Consider the following 4,956-nt stretch of genomic DNA (forward strand, 5'->3'; position numbering starts at 1 on the left):
AGTGTCCATTGTTGCAGAAAGGGGGAAATAATAAAGTAGAGAACATGGTGAAGGTCTTCACCTTCCTCATAATTTAGATGAGTATTTCCAGAAAAGACTTGGCAGGACTGTTTCTGTCATAGTCAGGGGGGGGGGGGCACCTCTAGTTTCCAGAGGGACCGATGCAAAGTCCCAGCTCTTTGCTTTCTTGGCTCAGCAGCAAGCCAGAACTCGTTGCTAGGGTCTCAAGCCCTGAGGAGCTGGCACAACTGCTCTCTGCTTCGTTGCAGGCCAACACTGTCCTAGCCGGATGGCCTCTGCCCCCTTTGGGAATGGGGCCTCGGAAGTCAGGACAACATTACAATGTTTGCTTTGGATGATGAGCTTGTGCACCAGGAAATTCTATTTCCTGTCCCTTTAGAATCTGACCTTATAGATTTGTGCGACTGTGGCTCCTTCTTTGGCCCTGTTTAACATCAACATTTATCGAGGGTGTATGTCAACACAACTTCCGTGGTTATAGGTTTATAAGTGTAAGCTTGCAAAATGGGTCCATGAGAGCCACCATACGCATTGTGCTTGATCGTTCACTTGACCTTCTAGAGGGTGAAAGAAATTAGAAATAAAAGGATGAATCTTGGCGCTTTTTATTCTAAAAACAGAGTGGAAAAGCACTTAGAGGTAACTGAAATGTTAGGAACTTGATGTAAATACATCCAAAGGCTAGAAAAGATTGTGGAAATTCTCACTGTAGATTAGAGCTAAGTTTGAGAAATGATTTTTAACCCCTGTAAAATGTTGTACTAAGTCATACTGAAATTCATGGGGGCCCCATTAATATGTGCAGTCTTAATACATGCAAGCCCAGGGAGTTGTGCATGCTAGACAATCATCTTGGCGCTGAAGGAGTCTAAATGTGTATTTTTTTTAATTAAATATTTTCTCATACAACATATTCTGATTATAGCTTCACCTCTCCACCCAGTTTCTCTTCTCCCCTCTCTGGATCCTGCCACCTTTAGAATAGGATTCTAGAAGATAACAACCAAACATGACAATAAGAAATCATCTTGAGGCTGCAGGAGCCAACCCGACTGTCTCAAGAGCAGGCACAAGAATCCTCACTGATTCACACACTTAGGAGTCCCCTAAAAACTAAGCTGGAAGCTACTACTATATATGCAAAGGACTTGGTGCAGAGCTATGTGGGCCCTGTGCTTGCTACTTTAGCCTGTGGAGTTCATGCAAACCTTGCTCAGTTGATTCTGAGGGCCTTGAGGCTTGGGACTCTGTCTTCCCCATGATTAGGAGACTTCATTTGGATCTTCTGTCTTAACTTTGAGACAGGGTCTTAAGTGAACCATCCTGACCTTGATTTCATTCTGTAGATCTGGCAGGCTTTCAACTTTGGCTACTTCAGAGGCTTGGATTAAGAGGATCACAGATTGCAGATAATGTAACACCAGGCCTGGCTTTCTATATACAAATTCTAAATGTTTCATGTGCCAGTTGAAAAATCCAAAAATACATAGGAAGACAAAAACTGAATTTATTGGTCTTCATATAAAGATACAAGTGCTACAAGTTTTCAGTATTAAGGGGAAAAGTAGAGGAACTTACCTCAAGATCTTAACAGTAGTTGGAGAGATGGTGGAGCAGTTAAGAGCACTGGCTGCTCTTCAGTGGAACCAGGTCTGATTCATTGAACCCACATGGAAGCTCACAACGAGTTCTAACTTTAGTCGGAGTTTGATGCCGCCTTCTTGGGGCTTCATGGAGAAAACTAGGCATGTACATAGCACAAAGACTTACATGCAGGGAAATACACACATAAACATAAAATGAATAAGATTAAACTTAAGGGGCTGGAGATGGCTCAGATGTTAAGAACCCTGGCTGCTCTTCCCAGAGGTCCTGAGTTCAATTCCCAGCAACCATAGGTGGTTCACAACCATCTATAATGAGATCTGGTGCCCTCTTCTGGCATGTAGGCACACATGCAGACAGAACACTGTATATTAAATCTTTACTCAGTTTTTTAAATTTAATCTTTTAAACATACCAGTAGCAAAGCCATGTGAATATTGGTCATGGGCAGAAGTGAAATCAGGTGGGGGCTGGGGTGGACCTGCCTCCAACTTTCTTTCCTAATAATGAAATGTGAGGTTTTCCAGGGGCCACAGAAGATCTGAGTCTTCTACTCAGTATCAGTTCAGATGCACCTTGGAAAAGCAGTAACAAAGGTCATGTGACTTGAGTCCATGGAGAAGTTGATTCAAATAAGTTGTTGTAACTTAAATGTTCTGGTTCTGGTTTAATTTCCTGGAGATCAAACCTAGGGTCACTAAGCTATTGTCCTAGACCTAGTTTAAAATTTTAACTTAGTCACTGAGAGCTAAGTTACTGCCTGAACAACTAGGTTCCAGCTGTTGGAATGGCCAAGTTCTTTTTAGAATTCCACATGTGCCAGGTTGTGCATGCTTGTGAACACAGACGAGAAGGTATCTGATCCCTCAGAGCTGTGGTTGCAGGTGTCCATGAGTTGAGGGAATTTGAATTCCATGTATCGTGCCTGACTTGGCAAGTGCTCGTAACTTGAACCATCTCTGTAGCTCACAGGAGATAGCTGAGTAGTTTCCTTGGAGTAGTAGAGAAGAGACATCAGGATCCTGTCAAGTTTCTTAAGACCACCTAATTTGGAAGCAGTGCAATGTCTTAGGGCACAAAAAGCCAGAGACTTGAAAGTCTTTCCCCCTCTTCCTACTGGAATGTAAGAAATAACAATTTCATGAATTCTGTGTAGTCCGTGCTTGCTCCCAATCCAATAAGTTCATTTGTTGCTCTTCTAATGCCTTCATTACATGGAATTCTGATCAACACTGGAATCAGGGCAATGCATATGTCCTAGAACTTATTCTTTCCAAACTATGGTTATGGTGCTGGCATACAAAGCACCATCGGAATTCCATGCTTTCAAACCCTGTGTCCTTTTGTACTCAGGGAGTGAATAAAAACAAGTAAAATAGGAAGTGGAGTGGCCTCTGCCAGAAAAGTTTTCTGATCCAGCATTTTGGGTTCTTATCCGAGCTTTATGTTCCAAATCTGAGTTCTCCTTTGGAGAGAATCTAGACAGTCATTGACCTGAGACACATGTGTGTCATCTTTTCCACTGCTGAGGTGTTTAGGGATGTGTCCTTCACCTGCCTCTCCACTTTTCTTTCTTATTTTGGTCCTTGTGATCAACTGACAGTTGACCCTGAGGATTCTCCAAGTCTGTCCTCTGCTTCTCTCCAATCTCTTCCTGCGACCCCTTCCCCCCCTTGACTCTGGGGACTGCAGACACGTTATCTGACCCTGTTTTGGGCCTTCCTTTCATGGCCATGTTTTAATTAACCTAGCCTCTTTGCAGTATATTACTCAGGTGACAGACAGGTCCTGGCCCATTGTTCTTCTGTAACTTACCCTGGTGACTTCTCCAGGCTCTAGTATATCTGCCAGTGTCTGCCACTTTCCCTAGGGCAAATGCACATACCATGAATCCTGGGACAGTTTTGTGGCTTGCATCTGAGAGAAGTTTTGTTTGTTTTGTTAATGAAAACAAGCTTTATTACATCAAGTAATAAAGGCAAAGATGCAACAGTTTCATTTTCTTTCGAATGTGTTGTGATCGTCTCACAGTAAACACTGAACTGAGACCTACAGTCTCAGGATCGACATTCACAGAGCACTTGGTTAGGTTGGTTAGATTGCTCTTTCTAACTTGTGCATTTTTAAGATTGACTTCATAGCACTCAGTCGTACAAACACTTCGTCAGGGAAGCTCATTGAAGCAGGGTCTACACCGTATTCGGGCTGGCCAGCTACTAAACAAATGTGCTGTGGTTTGGACTCAAGTCCTCAGAGGCAGGTGAGCTCATGGAAAGGTCAACTGGCGGAGATACAAATAGCAAATGTATCCAAAGAGAGATTAAAGGAGACACTGGCATTTGGGGGCAAACAATAGCTTGCTCTGAAGCGGCTTCACAAACATCTTTCAAATCAATGCCTGGAAAGAAAGAATTGGATCATTCCTAACTACTTAAAAACGCACACCGTCAGTAACTGCAAAATGTCTTCCCAATCTTTTGAATGAATGTGGGTTCAGAGTTTAATGACTATGGCAGGAAAACTGCCATTTTGAACAAAGCGCCTCATCTCCACGGGTTAAGCGAGATGGGCCTTCAGACTGGCCAGGGACTAGGTCCTGGCGTTACGTTCCATTTCAGCCAAGACTCCCGAACCAGGCTTCTGGCATTATAATGCTTTGTTTTAGTCTCTCTAGGGCGCTCTTGCTCCCTGCATACGTGGGTCTGATATCTTTCCTCAACTCAATGATGGCCAGTAGCTCCGAGTATTTACTGAGGCACCTGGCTATATCCAGTTCCCTGGGTGTAGCCTAGTGATGGTGGCCCATAGTTACTCAGCAGCTAGCAATATTGGTAGGATGTCGCCAGGCTAGGAGAAGGCAAGTGAATGCTTCCGGTATTGAAGGCGGTGGCAGGCATATGTTAAGATTGGCTTGTACGGCATTTGGGTGGGCACACTGGACAGAACCATGCTCAGGCCAGGCAACCCCACGTCCCGGAACCTTTCCGAGCACCCAGTGGGTGCCCACATACTTTTTGTTGCCTGAGAAGTTTCTTATGCTCTGATTTTTAAGAAAGCTTTGTAGAGGACCTTTCATTTTCCTATTTCCTTTGGACTTTGAAGTTGGAGTTTCTTGGGATCTTGGCGACCAGAGTGGACTTCCTTGAATCTAATTTTTCCTCAAGCATGCTCCTGGTAATTTTGATAATCTCTGCCCTTATCTGTCCTGTCTTAGACAAGCCCTTGGCCAGCTTCTGAGTGCTCAGATCAGGAAGTACCTAGGGAGCTCAGGACCCACTTCTTAATAAAAGCACATATAAGCACACAGTCAGGGCTTTGGTGGGTGGAGGA

At 43.9% G+C, this 4,956-nt stretch overlaps 1 pseudogene; it reads right to left on the reverse strand.

Annotated features, from left to right (window-relative positions):
* Positions 1 to 4,215: 4,215 nt before the first annotated feature.
* Positions 4,216 to 4,523, reverse strand: LOC114704644 (annotated as a pseudogene).
* Between the last annotated feature and the right edge of the window lie 433 nt (positions 4,524 to 4,956).

This window comes from Peromyscus leucopus, chromosome 20 (genome assembly GCF_004664715.2).
Source record: "Peromyscus leucopus breed LL Stock chromosome 20, UCI_PerLeu_2.1, whole genome shotgun sequence".
Classification (NCBI taxonomy): Eukaryota; Metazoa; Chordata; class Mammalia; order Rodentia; family Cricetidae; genus Peromyscus; species Peromyscus leucopus.